General features: G+C 42.4%; 1 pseudogene; it reads right to left on the bottom strand.

Moving 5' to 3' along the window:
* Positions 1–2,923: 2,923 nt before the first annotated feature.
* On the bottom strand, positions 2,924–3,655 carry LOC101391987 (large ribosomal subunit protein uL13 pseudogene; annotated as a pseudogene).
* Positions 3,656–21,782: the final 18,127 nt, after the last annotated feature.

Raw genomic sequence — 21,782 nt, 5'->3', positions numbered from 1 at the left:
ACCTAGTAAGTGTTCTACATATTTAGGGAAGGAAGAAAGGAATGGCTTTAGTTCCTGTCAGTCCTAGGTTGCCAATGGGTGTTAATATTCAGCTCAGCGGCGCATCCTTGGAGCAAGCTGCTGTAGAAAAGCTTTAGATTAGTCATCTCCCTCCATGTTTCATTTCCTGTTCATTCAAGGGCTCAGAGGTTCCTAGATGATATATCCCCAGGTGACTGTCTCCTGGCACCAACTGTCTCCAGGACTCTGATGACGCCCCACATTGTACTGACTTGCTCATCCAGTTGTTTTAATACGGATATGAATGAGAAACTTTGACTCTGTGCCCAAGTGGGTAATGCAACAGGAAGTGTGTATGAGCCAGTTCAAAAGATCTCTTATGCTTTGATTTCTCTCTGGCAGGTTTGTGGAATAAACCCTAAGTAGTCATGGGTAATTTTTAAATCAAATTATTCTTTCACATTATGGTAGCTATTTCTTAAATACAATTTGCCAAATCAGCCCCAATATTGGGCTGACAAGCCACAAACCTTAGATGCTCACGTAAAACACAGGTTGTCACACGTCGTCTAAATCTGCCCAAAGAGACTAGCCCTCCATATTACCAAGTCACCAGCTGCTGTTAAAATTCCTGTTTCCTGGGTGCCCCTCCTTCATAGCCTTGCTGTGTACTACGTAGGAGACTTTTGGTTCTAGTGACTGAAAATGCTCCAAAATGTTGAAAATGAAACTGGAATTGATTGGCTCCCATAAGCAAAAAAATTCACTGACAGATCTGACTTAGGTGTGGCTTGACCGAACTCCAACAATGCCTCTGGAAGCCAGTTTCTTCCTCTTAGCCCTGCTTGCTCCATTCTCAGGTTTCCCCCTCATGATTATATGTCGCTGCTACAGTAGCAGTTCTTACAGCCTCTCGGCTTCAAATCCAGTGGACAAAGAAAGCTTCTCCCCCAAGAGTGACACAGAAGCCTTGAGTCTATTTATCTCGGGGGACAAGTGCCCATAGCTAAACCAACCACAACACTGTGCTGGGTAACGGGATCAATAATTAGCCACCAGGCCTCACCCTGAGTGCCGGGTCAGCCTCACGCAAGTCCCAGGGACTGAGCCAGGGAGGAGTGGTTCCCGAGGGAAATACAGGGTAATGTTTTCTCAGAAGGGTCAAGGGGTGCTGGGCAGCAAAAGCAGCAGGTGTGGCTATAGCCTGTGAGCACGCTGGCTGTTCAGAATCCCTCCCTTCTCAATTTAATTAGCTTGCATTTTCACAAATCACAACTTATTTGAGCTGGAAGATTTTTAGGTCCCTCTCCATGTGGCATTCTAGAATGTGGCTTTGAGTCTCCCATCATTCTGGGTAACTCCTTATTGTTCTGTTGTTATTGTTTTATTTATTTATTTATTTATTTTGTGAGGAAGATCAGCCCTGAGCTAACATCCATGTCAATCCTCCTCTTTTTTTGCTGAGGAAGACTGGCCCTGAGCTAACATCTATTGCCAATCCTCCTCCTTTTTTTTCCCCCTTTTTCTCCCCAAAGCCCCAGTAGATAGTTGTATGTCATAGTCACACATCCTTCTAGTTGCTCTATGTGGGACGCGGCCTCAGCATGGCCAGACAAGCAGTGCGTTGCCGCGTGCCCGGGATCCGAACCAGGGCTGCCAGCAGCGGAGCGCGTGCACTTAACCACTAAGCCACGGGGCCGGCCCATTATTGTTGTTTTAAACTACATCTACCTAAAGAGCTATTTAAGCCCTAAAACTGAGCGCAATACTCTGGGAATAGTCTGACCTTGTAGAATCAAGTGGATCTTTTCCCAGGGGTCTTGATAATAAACCCCTGCAATATATTCGAATTTTGTATAATTCAAGTGTAGGACCTTAAATGCACACCCATTACAGTTTACACTGTTAGATGTTTTCCATGCCTCTACCTTCTGGTCTTTTAGAACATGATGACTCCAGAATACACTGTAAATGGCTTTCTGGAGACCAACTCTCCACCTCACCCAAGACTAACAAGCCTAAAGTCACCTCAGGCTAGCTCCCAGGACCTCTCTAGGGTGACTTTTTTTTTTCAGGAAGATTGGCCCTGCGCTAACATCTGTTGCCCATCTTCCTCTTTTTCTTTTTTTTCCCCAAAGCCCCAGTACATAGTTGTGTATCATAGTTGTAGAGTTGTAGCTCTTCTATGTGGGATGCTGCCTCAGCATGGCTTGATGAGCGGTGAGTAGGTCTGCGCCCAGGATCCGAACTGGCAAACCCCGGGTGGGGGAAGCAGAGTGTGCAAATTTAACTGCTGTGCCACCGGGCCAGCCCCCAGGGTGACCTTCTAAAAGGGAAGATACTGGGCAAGGAGACTCCATGGCTTCCTTAAACCACACACTACGTTGGTAGCTTCTGCAAAGATGTAGGAAGGACTATGGCTTCTAGATCAAGCTAGTTTTTAAGAAGCATTTCTGCTTGGCTTAAATAAAGGCCTATGGGGCCTCAGAAAAGGGAGAGATCCTTCCAGCTGCCAAGGTCAGGAAAGCTATCTTCAAGGAGCTGGCCTTCAAGCTAGACCCTAAAAGATGGGTAAGTTTTCAACAGGTAAAACTGGGGAACCAAAAGGGAACACAAGATACACAGAAAAGTGCTTTTCTCTGAAAAAAACTGCACATGACGTTTGCTAAGGGATGGAGGTGTCTGATTTGCCATAGACACTCAGAGAAGAGAGTCAGAAATTAAAAGGAAGCTAAAAGGAAAATCCTGCTTGTGCCAGCCCTAAGCCCTCATGCTATCAAGCTTCTCCAGGAACGTCTCCAGGCTGGGATGCTCTTTAATTGTAGCAAGAGGAGCCCCCACCATCAACCCTGCTTTTCAGAGGTCCCTGCATATTACAAGCACATTCTTAAAAAATAAATTTATTAATACATAAAATAGCACTTTCTGGTTCATCATCTGATTGTAAAAGTCATACAGGTGAAATATGAAGCTTTTTTTTTTTTTTTGAGGAGTAAACAGTCTTTATTGGGCTCAGACCAGGAGTCCGAGGTCCTTGAGGACCTCTGTGTAGTATTTGTCAATTTTCTTCTGCACTTTCTTTTTTGGCCTGTTTCCGCAGCCTTGTGAGCTGTTCTTCCTGCTCGTAATGGATCTTGGCCTTCTTCCTCTTCTCCTCCAGGGTGGCTGTCCCTGCCTGGTTCTTCCAGCCAACCTTATGAGCCAGGCTCCTGGTTTAGGCAATCTTCCTTGTAAGTTTCAGATGCACAGCCTTGAGGGCAACAGGAACCACCCTCTGCTTTTCCTTGTCAGAGGGTGTCATAGGGCGGTGGGCCCATCAAACGCCTTGAAGCACTCAGGGTGGCCTGGCCTCCTTTGGTCTTGTGGCCAGCCTGCCGGGTACCGCCCAAAAGATGTGGCTGGAGACTTGGAAGGGATAGTGGCTGCAGGGTGGGCTGGCGACCATCTGCTTACAGAGGAAGGCTAGGTACTTTAATTTGCTTCTGTAGAAATTGCCAGAAATGTTGATGCCCTCACAGAGCACGACCACCACCTCCTGGCCCAGTGGTACCTGTTTGGCCACGATGGCCGCCAGGTGCCTGGGGAGATGGCCTGGGCCATCCAGCACCAGGCCCTGCCCTCTGCCATCTTCAGTGGCCGCCTGGGAAAGCGGAACATTTTAATACAGAAAAATTTTAAAGAAGAAAAGAAAGATTTGGCATAAACATAAAAATTCATTTGTTAAAAATCCCATCACTCTGGATTCTAGTCTTAGCACTGGCATAAGCACCCTGTGACTCTAAATATCCACCGCCATGATCATCCCCTTCCAGACTCAGGAACTGTTTCTCCACCTCTCTTGCTCCACATTCTTGAAACAAGAGGTGGCAGCTTCCAAATGCCCAGAAAGTTTCTCATTGTATCACTGCCGACATCAGAAGCAGATGCTTCAAAGTGTAAGGAGGATTGAGAACTGAAAGTATATAAAAAAGAGAGAAGACAGGTTAACTTGTTAAACCTCTTCTGTTTGATAGTACCAGTGTAACACATTCTCGCATGAAGTGCCATTTCCCAGTCATGCTTAGTGTCCGTTTTCTGTTTTTCTTCACGTTCTGTCTAATTCATGACTCTAGAGGTACTCACACATTTGCACAATTTTTGCAACATTTGCTCATGACAGCTGAGGAAATTTTGCAACATTAACGATTCATATGACTTTTAAATTTATCAATATATAGGTAGACTTCTAACGCATATGAAGCACGATATCAGTTCTTGATGTTGGCAACTAAATGAATATTAAAGGCTACAATTGTGAATAGTTTTATTTTCATAAAAATATTTAATAAGATTTAATCATCTTTACAAAACTAAAAAGTCAGCTTTATTTAAATGCTTTTGACTTAAAATGTTGATATTAACTAATTGTAATTTTTTTTTTTTTTAAAGATCTTATTTACTTTATTTTTTGCCCCCAAAGCCCCAGTAGATAGTTGCATGTCATAGCTGCACACCCTTCTAGTTGCTGTATGTGGGACTCGGCCTCAGGATGGACAGAGAAGTGGTGCCTCGATGCGCACCCGGGATCCGAACCCGGGCCGCCAGCATCGCAGCGCGCGCACTTAACCACCAAGCCACAGGGCCAGCCCAACTAATTGTAATTTGTATTTTATTCTTAACACAGGATTTTGAATATTTTAGGAGATTATTTATTGAAAATGAATTAAAATAATTTAAATTTTTCATTTTGATTTTGATTTACTGTTTTTGATAAAATATATTCAAATTTTGTACCCTGTGAACACAATTACATTTTATTTTTAATCCTGCAGGATAAAATCTGGCCCACCACCTGTTTTTGTTTTGTAAGTAAAGTTTTATTGGAACACAGCTATGCTGCTCATCATTTACATGTTGTCAGTGGCAGCCTTCATGTTACAGTGGCAGAACTGAATAGTTTTCACAGAAACCATATGGCCCGCAAAACCTAAAATTTTTACTATCTGGTCCTTCACAGAAAAAGTTTGCCAACCTATGCTTTGGATGATTACTGCCAAAAGAATACAAATTATGTGAAAATCTTTAATATGTCAACATAATTTGGCTGAAATGAATTTTTAAAAACCCAAATTTTATGGAATATATATATAAATCTTATAAATTATGTATGTCTTTATTTTATTACTCATCCAAACACCACTGCCTTCTCAACATAACACCCAGACATGTGAATAATTAAATTCAGTCATCTTTAATAGCCTGCCAACTTTCAGCCACATAAAAGTCAGAGCTTTTCACATATTTTTCAATTTTGTATTTAGGAAGGTATATTTGTCGATATGAGGTGGGTTTACTCTTGCCCCAGGCTCTGCAAATATAGAGGCAGGCCTGCCCGAGTGTGCTCTGAAACACGCCCGTGTTCTGCTGCCCTGAGGGCTGAGCCGGGATGCTGGAGTTTCAGAGATGGACCCCTGTGCCACTGATGGTAGTTTGTGCGGAGGGAGCAGTCCCAGAACAGTAATACACCTTGCCCTGTGCCCTGCTTTGGGTTGGGTGGCCCCTAGGACATTTGGACAGACACAGTGCCCGGAAGGACTCCTCTCTTCTTCTGCAACTGACCACATGGGACCAGCTCTAACCCTAGAAGCCCATGTGAGCTTCCAGGCCAGGTGTGTGGGAGGCTCTGGCCTCTGGAAGGGCTCCTGAGGGACTGTCAGCACAGAGACAGCTCTCCTGCCCACACAGGCAGCCCTGCATTTCCTCCAACAGCTGTGGTCTTCTGGCTACTGCCTGGGCTCTGCTCTGCCTGTCCTCCCCAGCAGAACCTACATGCCAGCAAGAGCTATTAGGGCCTGTGGTGGCTGTGCAGCTCAAAATGTCAGGCCAACGCTCAGGACCCATCCATCTCTGCTGCCGGGGGTGGCAACTGTTCACAAAATGTCAGCAAATCTTTCCTTAACTATTGCCAGATTTAGCAAATAAAAATGCAGGATGCCCAGTTAAACCTGAATTTCAGATAAACAACAAATTCTCTTTCGGTATAAGTATGTCCCATGCAATAATATTGCGTAATATTATATAAGTATGTGCCATGTTTCACTTCTCAGACAAGGCATTTAAGAACTGGGGCATTTAAGAATCATTGCTCTTTCCTCATATACTGCTGGTGGGAATGCAAACTGGTGCAGTCACTATGGAAAACAGTAGGGAGATTTCTCAAAAAATTAAAAATAGAAATACTCTACAATCCAGCTAGCCCACTACTGGGTATTTAATCTAAAGAACATGAAAGCAACAATACAAAGAGATCTATGCACCCCTATGTTCATTGCAGCATTACTCACAATTGCCAAGATGTGGAAGCAACCCAGTGCCCATCAACTGATGAATGGATAAAGACGTGGTATATATAGATACAATGGAATACTACTCAGCCATAAAAAAAGACAAAATTTTCCCATTTGCAACAACATGGATGGACCTTGAGGGTATTATGTTAAGCAAAATAAGCCAGACAGAGAAAGACACACACCATATGATTTCACTCATACATGGAAGATAAACAAACACATGGATAAAGAGAAGAGATTAGTGGTTATCAGAGGGGAAGGGGATGGGGGGGTGGGCGAAAGGTGTAAAGGGGCACATATATATGGTGATGGATAAAAACTAGACTATTGGTGGTGAGCACGATGCAGTCCATACAGAAACTGACATATAATAATGTACACCTGAAATTACACAATGTTGTAAATCAATATGACCTCAGTAAAATAATAAAAAGTAAATAAAAAAGAATCACTGTTCTTTCCCTGCTGAGGACTTGGAGCTATGTGTTTTAGATGACACAACTACAAGATGGAGTGGTTGCCTGGCCCATAGAAATGAACTTATTTATTCATTATTGGAAGCTGTGAATTTTTAGGGTTTATCTGTTATCACAGCATCACCTAGACTCTCCTGACTATTACATCATTCAAGACCCTGCCCAGACTTCTCTCTGGCTCCTTCCCCTTCCATTACACTCCTCTGGTGTTTTATAAACCCCTCGCTTACAATGCTTAATAAATGTCTGCTTGGTTATCTCTCTCCCTCTAACCAGGGCACAGGAGCCTGGTCTTACTTGACTTTGCAACCACAGGACTCACATAGTAAGTACTTTACTGTGTGCTGAGTGAATGAATGGCCAATAATTTCCCAAGTTTAGAGCCAGGAGTTATCTTCAAATTCACCTTGGTCTCACCAAGGATGTTTTACTCTGTTAGTCCTTAACTAAGGGTCTGCAACCTTGGGAAATTCAATCACATGTAGCTGTGTTATTTATACAGTGGCCGGTAATCAGAAGAGCAAGAGATTATGGGTGATGACATTCATTCTTAGTCACAAATTATAAGAGAAACATGACAATGATATTTCCACTGTGAGAGAAAAGGTCACCTGGCATTCAGAGGCCCTAATTGCAAGGCTGTGTTTGCACTCTAATCGTCTATACTTCCTGGGGATGTCACTGTTACTGATGCAGAAAGTCTGGGTCCACAGTCTGCTTAGAAGAAAAAAGGAATTATTATTTCCTTAAATGTTTACTCTCTCTAGATCAGCAATTCTCAACCAGGGAGTGGGAAAGGAACATATCAGAATCTCACAATGGGGAAAAACAGAAAACATTTTGGTTTTATTTAATGTAATTTATTTTTTTTATTGAGGTAACTGATTTATAATATTATATGTTTCAGGTGTACATCATTTCGATTTCCGTGCAGACCTTCATGTTCACCACCCAGAGGCTAATTACCATCTATCACCATACACACATGCCCTATCACCCCTTTTGCCCTCCTCCCTCCCCACTTCCCCTCTGGTAACCACAGATCTAATCTCTGTATCTATGTGTGTGTTTGTTGCTGTTGTTTCTATCTTCTACTTATGAGTGAGATCATACAGTATTTGACTTTCTCCATGTGACTTATTTCGCTTAGCATAATACCCTCAAGGTCCATCCATGTTGTCACAAATGGCAAAACTGCATCTTTTTTTATAGCTAAATAGTATTCAAAAAAACTCATTTTCCGGGCCGGCCCCGTGGCTTAGCAGTTAAGTGTGCGCTCTCCGCTACTGGCGGCCCGGGTTCGGATCTCGGGCGCGCACCGACGCACCGCTTCTCCGGCCATGCTGAGGCCGCGTCCCACATACAGCAACTAGAAGGATGTGCAACTATGACATATAGCTATCTACTGGGGCTTTGGGGGAAAAAAAAAAAAAAGGAGGATTGGCAATAGATGTTAGCTCAGAGCCGGTCTTCCTCAGCAAAAAGAGGAGGATTAGCATGGATGTTAGCTCAGGGCTGATCTTCCTCACAAAAAAAAAAAAAAAAAAAACCTCATTTTCCTAATATAAAATACAGAGATTCAAGTGTGACATTCTAGGCTGATAGGCATGTGGAGAATATGGAATGAGAAAGCATCCAGAACAAGCTGTAGAACCAACGTGGTGCTCAGCACACATTCGTTAGCCAAAGGGTGTTATTTGTATTGTGTGTTTGGTACCATCTGTGCTACAATTCCTACTCCAAACGCAAAGTGTCTCTGTTTTAAGGAGAGTGCAGGTTTTTATTTTAAAGCAAGGTCTAGTTTTGAGTTCTTATTACGTGGCAAAAAAGAGGGGACTTTGATGAGTGTAAGAAGATGAAGAAGTACAGACAATTCTCTTAGGAAGTTTGGCTGTGAAGGGGAAGATGAGAAATAGAAGGGTAGGCAAAGGAGCACTGAGGGTTTTCTTTCCTTGTTCTAAGATTGGAGAGACTTGAGCATGTTGAAAAGGCTGATAGGATGGCGGCTGGGTGGTGCAAACGGTTAAGTGCGTGCACTCTGCTTCAGCGGCCAGGGGTTGGCAGGTCGGATCCCAGGTGCGCACGGACGCACCACGTGTCATGCCATGCTGTGGCAGGTGTCCCATGTAAAGTAGAGGAAGATGGACACAGATGTTAGCTCAGGGCCAATCTTCCTCAGCAAAAAAGAGGAGGATTGGCATGGATGTTAGCTCAGGGCTGATCTCCCACACACACACAAAAAGGCTGATAGGAAAATCCGGTAGAGCAGATGAGGGGAAAGAAGCAGAGAATGGACAATGGATGTAGATAATGGGTCGTGGATAGAGTGAAATCTCTGGGGGAGGTAGGACGAGATAACTGAACACAGAAGAAAAAGGGACAGAGACTGGCTGTGGCTGCAGTGAGTTTGAGAGTCCCTGGTAGGTTGCTGGGGACTGCGGGCCATCAAGGCAATTAGTGGGTGGGTAGAAAACAACTGGATTTGCCTATTTTTGTGAATATCTGAACACCGATGCCAAATTTGTACAAATTTCTTCAGTTTCATGCTGAAGTTTGTGGGTGGCCAGAAAAATATTCACTTGGCTAAATTTAGAAACTATTATCCTGCTTTGAGGCGAGGCTAACTTTTTCAAACTTTTCAAAAAAAGCTAACTTGCAATTGAGCTTATTTTGTTTGGAATAAAGAATTGAAGCCCTGAAGACATTGAATCTGAAATATAAAGGCTCAAATTCCAACCTTGTTGGTTCCTCTAAGTATTTATAACAAAAATCCATTTCTAGATTCTTCAAGCTGATATTAAAATGTTTCATTTTTCTCATCTTGATGATGCTCTAAAGGACAAGGATTTTGAGATCGGTTTCCAAGAAAAACAAATGCCAAGCTCATCTATTCCAGCTGCAGGATAAATTCAGCCTAACTTTCGGGGGTAAACCCAAATTTCCTTTGTGAAACTCCGGGGAAAATTCTTCCTTCCTGATATTTAGTCTTTGCCAGAAAAAGCCTGAAGAAAGGTTTAAGTGACACAATTTTGAGTCAGTTGCATAAGAAAACATTTAGAAAAGCATGTTGGAGAATTTAGGAACAAAGTAGTTGCCTGTTTATCACAAAGAAGAGAACTGATTTTGTAGGCCATTGTATCATTTCCATCAATGTACATTTGCTAAACTGATTCCTCTGCACCTCTGGCTTTGTAAACCACACACAATGGCAACCGCGGCTTTGAAAATGCTGTGCCTGGGGCGGGCTCCGTGGCTTAGCGGTTAAGTGCTCGAGCTCTGCTACTGGCGGCCCGGGTTCGGATCCCGGGTGCGCACTGACACATCGCTTCTCTGGCGATGCTGAGGCCGCGTCCCACATACAGCAACTAGAAGGAGTGCAACTATGACATATAACTATCTACTGGGGCTTTGGGGGGAGAAATCGGGTGAAAAAAAGGAGGAGGATTGGCAATAGGTGTTAGCTCAGAGCCCATCTTCCTCAGCAAAAAGAGGAGGATTAGCATGGATGTTAGCTCAGGGCTGATCTTCCTCACAAAAAAAAAGAAAAGAAAATGCTGTGCCTTCCACACTGTGAAAGATGCAAGGCTTATTATGGTAAAGCCAAAATTGCTACTCAGTGTTCACACTGACGCCACCTTAGTAAGGTTAAAAAACACAGATTTTGGGCTGGCCCCGTGGCTTAGCGGTTAGATGCACACACTCCGCTGCTGGCGCCCGGGTTGGGACCCCGGCGCGCACCAACGCACCGCTTCTCCGGCCATGCTGAGGCCGCGTCCCACATACAGCAACTAGAAGGACGTGCAGCTATGACATACAACTATCTACTGGGGCTTTGGGGGAAAAAATAAAGAAAGAAATAAAATTAAAAACAAAAAACAAAAAAACACGGATTTCTTCAAGACCAAAATACATTTGTTCTCAAAAATTGCCATTGCTTTATTTGTTTTGGGCCACGGTGTTTATTATAAACCTTCTAATCATCCTAAAGGCGGGCATGAGATTTGTACATTTATCAAAGGAGAATAACAAAGGGTTGAGAAAAACTGCTCCAAATGGAAAAAATAGGCTGAGAATGAAGACACTGGTAGAGGGATAAGGAACAGCTGTCTGCAGAGCCTCCACCATGTTGACAGTATCGTATTTAATTTAAATTCCTGGCTTAGTTGGAGGGCATATCCAGCCCCTAGCAGAGGGTGACTTTAGGATAAGCAACACTTGAGCGTGAAGGCATTTTATTTTACTTTTTATTTTCTTGGTGAGGAAGATCAGCCCTGCGCTAACATCCGATGCCAGTCCTCTTTTTTTTTTTTTGCTGGGGAAGATTGGCGCTGGGCTAACATCCGTGCCCATCTTCCTCTACTTTATATGGGACGCTGCCACAGCATGGCTTGACAAGCAGTGCATTGGTGCGTGCCCAGGATCCAAACCTGCGAACCCCAGGCTGCCGAAGCGGAGCACGCGCACTTAACTGCTGTGCCACCGGGCTGGCCCTGCGTGAAGGCATTTTAGATCTCAGGCTTTGGGTCTGAGATGGATGGGCAGGTTTTTCCTTGTCCACCTGACCCTTTTAAGTCCACTGAGATCATTAACACCAGATTACTCCCCGGACCTTTTGTGGATTGTCTCGTGTCAGAGTAGGAATACAGCAAACCAGGAAGATTACTCCAGCTTTATGCTAATTTCCATCATTTTCTAGCCAAACTATTGTTTACCTGACTGACACCGCTCTAAGATGATGGTATAATATTAGGACCTATCCCACTAGTTTAAGACATCTTTGACTTTTTCCAAACACCTAGCTAAGATAATTAGCTCTTGAGGCAGAGACAAAGGAAGAAAGAAATCTTCCTCCCTACTGGATTTCTAGCTTCATCCTTGTGTCTGTGCTGCATCCCTGGGATCTAAGGGAAAGGGGAAATGTCTATTCACTGGAGGAAAAGTTAGAACTTCTGGCTCATTTCTTCATGGGAGATGAAGGTCAAGCACACAATTTGGGGACTGGACGGTTAAATAATAGATAACTTTTGGATAACATTTATTATGCACAGGCACTATTCTAAGTAACTTTATATATAGTAAGTAATTTATTTCTCATACCTCTATGAGAAAGGTATTATCATCATCCCCATTTTATAGAGAGGCAACCAAATCGCCAAGTGCTATGGACTGAATTGTGTCCCCCAAAATTCATATGTTGAAGCCCTAACCCTCAGTGTGACTGTATTTGGAGATAGGGCCTTTAAAGAGGTGATTAAGGTTAAGTGAGGTCATAAGGGTGGGGCCAGAATCCAATAGGATTGGTGTCCTTATAAGAGGAAGAGACCCCAAGGATGCACACACACAGAGCAAAGGGCGTGAGGACACAGCAAGAGGCTGGCTGTCTGCAAGCCAAGGGGAGGGGCCTCAGGAGAAACGAAACTTGCTGACAACCTGATCTTGGACTTCCAGCCTCCAGAACTGTAAGAAACTTAATTTCTGTTGTTTACAAAGCCCAGTCTGTGGTATTTTCTTATGGCACTCCTAGCTAACTAATACACCAAGAAACTAAGCAATTTGCCCAGGATCGCACAGCTCTTAAGTGTGGAGCTAAGATTTGAACCCAGCCAGTCTGGCTTCAGAAATCAGGCTCTTGACCTTCTTCTGTCTTCATCTCTTCTGTCTTCCTCCAATGGCTTAAAGCGACACTTCCCAGTAGAAACATAATGCAAGCCACACATTTGAGCCTCATATGTAATTTACAGTTTTCTAGCAGGCACATTTTAAAAAACAGATGGAATTAATTTTAATAATATCTTATTTAACCCAATATACCAAAGTATTATTTCAGCACGTAATCAATATGAAAAGTTATTAATGAGATATTTAACATTCTTTCTTTTGTACCAAGTCTTCAAAATCCAGGGTTCATTTTACACTTACAGCACATCTCAATTTGGACTTGCCACATTTCAAGTGTCCAATAAGCCACGTGTGGCCAGGGGCTACCATATTAGACAGCACAAGTCTACAGCTCTTTCATGGCTCTCCAGTGTGTACAAGACAAAGTCAAGACTCCTTAAACTGGCATAGAATGCCTGTCCTGATGCGGCTCCACTCATGTTCCTAGCTTCATCTCATGTCCTTCCTAGCTTCACATCTTATGCTCCTTAAACTGACAATACTTAAACGTTAGCCTTCTGTTTCACACCATGCTTTTACCTTGGCATCTTTGCTCATGCTTTTCCCATTGTCTGCATGCCCTTCCTCTCATTCCTCTGGCCTCCTCCTGCCCATTCTATGATACCCAGCTCAAGTTTCCCCTCCTCCAGAAGCCTTTCCTACAGCTCACACTGAATTAGATCCTTCTCCTATGTGCGGCCATAACATTTCATCCTAATCCATCCTGACGTTTAACTCATTTTATTATAATTATTTGTATATGTGTCTGTCACTCTGATTAGACTCTGAGCTCTAAAGCAGAGGATGTGCTTTATTTCTCTCTGTGCCCAGCACAGAATCTAACACACAACAAGCACAAGCAAACATGTGTGGAACTCAACTGAACTCAGACACACTTTGATATACAGGATTCCTCATCTTGGTAAACCAGGATTCTCCTGATATCCTGAGGAAACCAGACACAGGCTTCTTGGAGGGGAATAATTGGAGGGCAGTAGAGTTACTGAGGGATGAACTGTTGGGGGTGCATGCACAGTTAGGGCCTCGTCTCTACCAGACTCCTTAAATAAACATACGATCTAAGTAAAAACAAGTTTTCTACGCAAAAGCAGTGTCAAAAGCTGGCTCTCCAAATATCACCAACATACCTGCTGATAAAGCAAAGCTAGTTTATTGCTTACCTCAGTAAGCTTTGAAAAAGCTTTGGCAGTGTTTTGTTTTTTTGTGTGTGTGTGAGGAAGATCAGCCCTGAGCTAACATCCATGCCAATCCTCCTCTTTTTGCTGAGGAAGACCGGCCTTGAGCTAACATCTGTTGCCAATCCTCCTCCTTTTTTTCCCTTTTTCTCTCCAAAGCCCCAGTAGATAGTTGTATGTCGTAGTTGCACATCCTTCTAGTTGCTGTATGTGGAACACTACCTCAGCATAGCCGGACAAGCGGTGTGTCGGTGCCAATCCTCTTTTTGCTGAGGAAGACCAGCCCTGAGCTAACATCTATCGCCAATCCTCCTCCTTTTTCTCCCTTTTTCTCTCTGCAGCCCCAGTAGATAGCTGTATGTCATAGTTGCACATCCTTCTAGTTGCTGTACGTGGAACGCCGCCTCAGCATGGCCGGACAAGCGGTGTGTCAGTGCACGCCCGGGATCCGAACCCAGGCCGCCAGCAGCGGAGCGCGCGCACTTAACCACTACGCCACAGGGCTGGCCCGGCAGTGTCTTAAATGGTCTCAGATCGGGGGAGTAAGGTCAGAATTTATTAAGAAGTGGAAGTTTAAGGCAGGTCTTTCAAAGAGGGGGAGGCGGAATCTTGATTAGGATTGGGTAAAGGTCATGAACCACAGTCCAGGATTGGTGGAAATAGCAAGGAGAGGATTTTGAGGGGGAGGAACTCAAAGAATCTTAGGGCACAAACTATTGACGCTTTCCACTGAAAATCTGATGAGTCTTTCTGGAAGATCCTATATGAAAAATCAAACCATTTACCTACACAGGAGACTCCTGGAAAAATAAAAGTCATACTAACGAAGACAGAACGGCAGCAAAGTCTTGCTAATGAAGACAAAGAGATAGCACAAAGTTGTGCTAACGTAGACAGTAAGGAGTGGTTCTGTGTCCAGACTGAGTGTAGGGGTAGATGGTTTCAGTCCTCAGAAGCTTCAAGACTAACACTCTAGTCTCCCTTTTCAATCAGACTGCAACTCCTTGTGGCAGTCACTTTTCGCTCACCAACTCTGTAACCATTTCCAATCTTCCTTTCTGTTTTATATGCCTAATATAGAGGCTGGAAAAGCTAAATATGTGCTTGGCCTCCCCTGCAGCTAGATGGCCACATAACATAGCTCTAGCCAATGACCTATAGACGAGGATCTTCTGTTTTCCTCAGGACCACACTTGGGACTTCGTCTCAGCAACAAGTGGCTGCGGGCAGGATGAGAAAAGCTGCTATTCTGTTCCTCCCAGGAAGAAAGTTCTCTGGGTGCTGGGGGAGATTCTTGGCTGCAGCAGTCTGCCTGGGAGCTGGGAGCTGGAAGAGAGGGAGACATCTTGGTTCAAAGGCCACAGATTTTCACTTTTCTTACCAAATTTCTGCAGATGTTCCTGAATAAATTTTCCTTTGTTTGCTGTTTCCCTCAGGACTATTTCCAGAGCCCTTAAATTGTTGCTTTTTTTTGGTTTTCATCAGTTTTACTGGGGAGCAGGTCAGTGGAGCTCCTCATGCTGTCATGCCAGAAGTCAATCTTCAGAACTATTTATGTTAAATTCCAGGGCTGGCAAAGTTGTTTGAGGAGACTCAGGATGAAGGACAATATGTATTTGATTCTAAGTGGTGGTTTTATTTATGCAAGAAAAGTATCTAAAACCCTGAAATAATACAAAATGATTATGTGACCCAATCCTATAATGTTGGACGTTAGCTTGTAGAAAACTGCTAAGAGTGTGATTTAAAAAAATATATCCTGGGCCGGCCCCGTGGCTTAGCGGTTAAGTGCGCGCGCTCCGCTGCTGGTGGCCCGAGTTCGGATCCCGGGCGCGCACCAACGCACCGCTTCTCTGGCCATGCTGAGGCTGTGTCCCACATACAGCAACTAGAAGGATGTGCAACTATGACATACAACTATCTACCGGGGCTTTGGGGGAAAAATAAATAAATAAAATTAAAAAATATATATATATATCCTATGGAAAACCTCAAATGTTATGGTTTAATTGCCTGCAAAAGATTAACTGGTTTTATATCTAAATTAGAACTCTCATTTCAGAACTCCTTTCCCCCCTAATTATATGAAACCTACTTCTAATTCTTTTCCATCCAGCTCTGTCATTTTCCCAGCTCCTTCATTAATGAGTTAAATAAAACTTTAACTCATGCTACCTTGTGTATGAGAATTACGTTTTTAACAATTTAAGAATTTTGCTTTTCAAACCTCTGGAGTCTCAATTCTCTCATTTTATCCTAGACAAATAGCACAGACTCGTCACTCAGATTAAGAAACAGACAGCTTTTTTGAGTCTGGCTCCTAAGTTCCTGAAGATTCTCTTAGCAGTCATGAGTTCCTAAAGGGAAAAATAAGTTTTATGGGTTGAATTGTGTCACCCTCAAATTCATATGTTGAAATCCTAACCTCCAGTACCTCAGAATGTGACAGAATTTGGAGACGGGGCCTTTACAGAGGTAATGAAGGTAAAATGAGGTCAGATGGGTGGGCCCAAGCCCATTATGACTGGCGTCATTATAAGAGATTAGGACACACACATACAGAGAAGACTATGTGAGGACACAGTTAGAAGGCAGCCACCTACAAGAGAAGAAACCAAACCTGCCGACACCTTGTTCTCAGACATCTAGCTTCCGGAACTTTGAGGAAATAACTTCATTTGTTTCAGCCACCCAGTTTGTGGTACTTCGTTACGGCAGCTCTAGCAAAGTAACACATCGTGCAAGGGAATATTCTGGCTTCCTTGGGATTGACCATATCTGAGACACCCATGCTTTTAGGGGACATCATGGAAGAAGTTATGACTACCCCAAAAATGTATGGGTCTAGGGCAATAGATTCAGTGAGGGTAGGGATCTGTGAATATATACACTCTAAAAGACAGTTGTGCTGTTGGAGTTTGTCACCAAGTTCCTAAGCCCTAGAGTGGAGTGGAGAGTAGTGTTTTTACAGGTTGAGGCAGACCCCCCACCACTTCCTTCTGTGACTATTTACTCAGCTCTCTGTCTATTTCACTGATCAGCTTGTTTTAGACACGTTGGTTTATAGTAACTAGTTGGCTGTCCAGAAAGTCACCAGAAGCACCAAGATTCTACCTATGATCTCAGCAGTTTTACTTCAGGGGTGGATGATAGGGACTGCCAAGAAAAAAAATTAGAGGCTGGTTCCACCAGAAGCTCCTACCAGCTGCAAGGAAATGGCAAATCTTTATTTATTCAACAGATAATCTACTGTAAGCTGGTCTCCCCATGGGTGCTTTCTTTCTTTTATTTTTTGTGTGTGTGTGAGGAAGATCAGCCCTGAGCTAACATCCATGCCAATCCTCCTCTTTTTGCTGAGGAAGACCGGCTCTGAGCTAACATCTATTGCCAATCCTCCTCCTTTTTCTCCCCAAAGCCCCAGTAGATGTATGTCATAGTTGCACATCCTTCTAGTTGCTGCATGTGGGACGCCACCTCAGCATGGCCGGAGAAGCGGTGCCATCAGTGCCCGCCCGGGATCCAAACCCAGGCCGCCGGTAGAAGAGCGCACGCACTTAACCGCTAAGCCATGGGGCTGGCCCCTGTGCTTTATTTCTTAAGGAAAGACTCTGCTACTTAGTGAACAGGGGTTATCATTAGCACTCTGTAATCTCTTTAATCTTCATGGCCTTTTTTGTGAGAATTTAAAGCAGTCTAGAGGGGAGCTGACTTGTCGTATGCCAAGCACACAAGTTAACATCTATAGCTCTAAGAACTGTATTTTTCGAAAAAAGAAAAAAGCATGATCTGAAAATAGAAAGACACTATGCCTGTAGTGGAAAATCTGGGGCGGATGGCCACTGTTCCTGGACCATATTGAGATGTTTAAAAACACTACATGTCAATGAATTGGGTAAATTCTTTAGAATTGGTTTGGAAGCTGGTATCGTGCTGCATGAAAGGACATACCTGTGCCTTACACCCTTATGATAGTCCTTGATGGAATGGCTAGAGTAACTTGCATAACTTCGGACCCTCCAGCAAACGATGTGTCTATCAAATTGGCCTAAGTGCAGCAGTAAGAGGCCTGGGAGGGAGAGAATCATTGGGACAGTCCTAAACCTTGTTTTTTGTTTTGTTTTTCCAAGTAAGTTTTTATTCCTACCTAAATAGTTTTATTTCACTCTCAAGCCCATATTTATTGTTTCTGTCATAAAGGATAGATATGCAGTGGAAATCTTTAAGATAAACAAGGCAACCAACAGACAGCTATGATTAACATACCAAAAATCTTTTGCAAAAGAACCTTAAAATAAAATCACAGACAGTACAAAAATAAATAAATAAAACATTAATGAACTAAAAAAACAAACTTTTTTGAGGGATCAAAACAAGTGAAAAGCAGGTTCTTTGAAAATACTTTTGGCAAGATGGCTTAAGAAAAAGAGAAAAGGCACAACTAAAAAAAAAAGTAACTAAAAAATGGCTGTAATTACCAATTAGAGAGATTTAAAAATACTATAAACAACTTTTTACTGGTCAGTTTGAAAACTACTATATAAAATAAATAGTTAATAATCTTCCATGTAGAGGAAGAGAGTGACCAGGGGCACAGAAAACACTGAATACAAATTGTGTAGGTTAGGTGACAGGAACAGGAAGTTTCATTATACTAGTCTTTCTACTTTTACAAATGTTTGAAATTTTCCATAAAAACAGACTTAAAAAAAAAAATCAAGGTAAACAAATTTTTGGAGGATAGAAAACAAAATAATTTTTTTTGTGTGTGAGGAAGATCAGCCCCGAGCTAACATCCTATGCCAATCCTCCTCCTTTTTGCTGAGGAAGATTGTCCCTGGGGTAACATCTGTGCCCATCTTCCTCTACTTTATATGGGACACCGCCACAGCATGGCTTGGCGAACTTGCGAACCCTGGGCTGCCGAAGCGGAGCGTGCGTACTTAACTGCTGCACCACCAGGCTGGCCCCCAAAATAATTATTTTGAAAACAGGCAAGCAAAGAGAAAGAACCCAGCATTTTTCTTGTCTTTCCTATAGAAACTGTACCACAGAGTAACCAAAGAGTTGATATACAGAAGTTTCCCTTATTATATAAAAGTAATCCAAATAATACATACAAAAGGAATGATAGACCTTTGCCATTCTGCAATCCCTAAAATTTAACTGATCTACACAATGATCATCAATGGCTGCTACCATTACAAGAATAGACACGTTACGTAACTGCCCATCTATGAAGTATTCTTGCTGAAAAAAAGAGGGAGGTAAGGAAAGCAGCAGTTCCCAATTTACAGAAAACTTGAGGCGGAGACACATATTGAAGAAATACCATCAAGGTGACATAATCAGAAAAATCCAGACTGTTAGAACTTTTACAGAGCAACTAGCTCAGCTCCTTCAACAAATAAGTCGCAAGACAAAAAAAAAAAAAAAAAGGATGAAAAGGGAAGCTATATATTAAAAGACTTTATCAACAATTGCAATGTATGGACTCATACATACTGAAATGCTTAGAGATGAAACTGGGATTTGTTTCAAAATAATCCAGGGAACAGGGTGAAGAATAGTTGAAACAAGATTGGCCACTTGTTGCAGTTGGGTATCGGGTATACGGGGCTTCTTCATACTATGCTAATTAGTATGTATTTAAGAATCTTAATGACAAGAAGTTTTGCTCAGCTTTTTGAATCAAGTCTCCTCCTAGGTTGCTAGAGAGCTAGATAGGTCTTTCTGGCTTTTCTCGATGGAAACACGTAAGGGGTTGGGCACCAAATAGCCCACCACATCAAGCTTGTAGTTGCAAAAACAAAACTAAAATGTATTAACAAAATCTTTGTCATGGAAACATTTTTTCCTATAGGTATGCAATGGTCAGAGAAATGCAATATATGCATATGTGGGAGAGTTTCACCGTGAAACTCAGCCCATGGTATCTTGACTATTTTATAACAAGGTCTTACTGGGTAGAATAATCAGCTGATTTAAGAAGCAAGGAGAATGGTATTTATAGCTCCTTGTTCAATTACAATCATTTTTCAAAATCCTTTTAATTGAGGTATAACACAGATAAATGCACAAATCCTAAGCATACAAAGCTCAATTAATTATCAGAAACTAAACACTCCTAGGTAACTGGTACAAAGGTTAAGAAATAAAACAACCACACACCAGAAACCTCTCCTCATACCCTCAAGTATCTCCTTCCCAAAGGTAACCACTATCCTGTTTTTGAACTTGATGTAAATAGAATTATACATTGTGTATTCTTTTTTTGTGTGTGTGTGAGGAAGATCAGCCCTGAGCTAACATCCATTGCCAATCCTCCTCTTTCCCCCTTTTCTCCCCAAAGCCCTAGCAGATAGTTGTAAGTCACAGCTGCACATCCTTCTTAGTTGCTGTATGTGGGACGAGGCCTCAGCAGGGCCTGACAAGCGGTGCGTCAGTGCGTGCCCAGGATCTGAACCCGGGCCGCCAGTAGCGGAGTGCGTGCACTCAACCGCTAAGCCACGGGGCCGGCCCCTGCATTGTGTATTCTTTTGTGTACGGCTTCGTTTGTTCAACATCACATCTTTCATTTAGCTTTTATGTAGTTTTATTGTGTTCATTTGCATAACTATAAAGTATTCCATTATATAAATACTATCATGAAATCTCTATCTCTAATAGTGCCTGTTTCCCTCAAGTTTACTTTGTCTAACATTAATATAACTAATGCCAGCTTCCATTTGGTTAAAGACAATCTCTTAACAGGTTGGAATTTGACATTTGTATTCTGCAGGATCAAGGATTTAGCAGATTATTCCACAGCCTGAGACACAGAACAAGGATTATAGGTGTTTACTTAATCTGAGGGCAATTTACTCCAACAGAACCACTGAGTTTTTCCTGTTACCCTAAATCCTTAGAACAAACATAGGAATGAAAGAAAATAAATATACAAATCTTCATGGAACATTAGAATCGTTCACTTTTCCTGGTTAATTATATTTTCTTTATACTGGCAGAGGTGGGAGTTCTACATCTAAATCCAATGGTTTACAAATGCAGTAATTCCAACAAAATTGTTACTAGAATTTTATCAGTTCAGCATAAATTGTTTCGATAGCAACACAGTGACAAATTTCCATTAGAAGATGAAATAGGACAACAGAAAAATAATCATTAATGTAGGAACAATCACACAAATTGTAAACAGAGTGGGTTTAACACTTCTATTTCTAACTCAGCATCCCAGTTCCATTATTGACAAACATTGGGCATTAAAAATTGGGTGCAACTTGTTTGACAGTGTCCTCTTACTTGATTATTTCCTCAACTGTTCTGCCAGTAATGGCGTGTCTTAGAAATGATCTTTGCTCTGAAACGGCTTATTTCTAAGAATGAAGAGTAGATAATTATTGCAGGGTATGTGTTCCTACGTGTTCATAATTAGCTATAGAATAGCTTTAGCCATATGTATTGACTGAAATTGCCTAGAGAGAGGCCTCATGATCCATTTTTCGTGCTTCATATTGAAGGCAAGAGTTCAAGACTATTTGATTTGTGGACTTAGGCTGACATTTCCACTAGATCACAGATTTCTAAAAGGTAAATCACCATGTCCTTAATCTTTGTATCTTTCCCAGCACCTTGCTCAATTGCTGGTATAATCAGTATTTGGTGAGCTGAATGAACAATTTTTATTAAACAGTGTTATAGGCTGAATTGTGTCCCCTCAAAATTCTTATGTTGAAGGCCTAAACACAAGTATCTCAGAATGTGACTCTATGCGGAGACTGAGCCTTTAAAGAGGTGATTAAGGTAAAATGAGGTCAGAGGGGTAAGCCCTAACCCAATACAACTGGTGTCCTTAGAGAGAGATTGGGACACAGACACACACAAAGGAAAGACCATGTGAAGACACAGGGAGAAGACGGCCATCTATAAGCCAAGGAAAGAGGCTTCAGAAGAAAGCAACCCTGCTGACACCTTGGTCTTGGACTTCTAGCCTCTAGAACTGTAAGAAAATAAATTTCTGTTGTTTAAGCTACCTAGTCTGTTACTACCTTCTTCTGTCAGCCCTAGTAAATAAAAATAGTAACTACATTTTTTAAGAGTTAGTTTTCTCAAATTTACAACTTGAA

This window comes from Ceratotherium simum, chromosome 29 (genome assembly GCF_057802395.1).
Source record: "Ceratotherium simum simum isolate JZ-2026a chromosome 29, ASM5780239v1, whole genome shotgun sequence".
NCBI lineage: Eukaryota > Metazoa > Chordata > Mammalia > Perissodactyla > Rhinocerotidae > Ceratotherium > Ceratotherium simum.
Note: the sequence above shows the minus strand (reverse complement) of the source record. Positions and strands in the feature narration are given on the sequence as shown.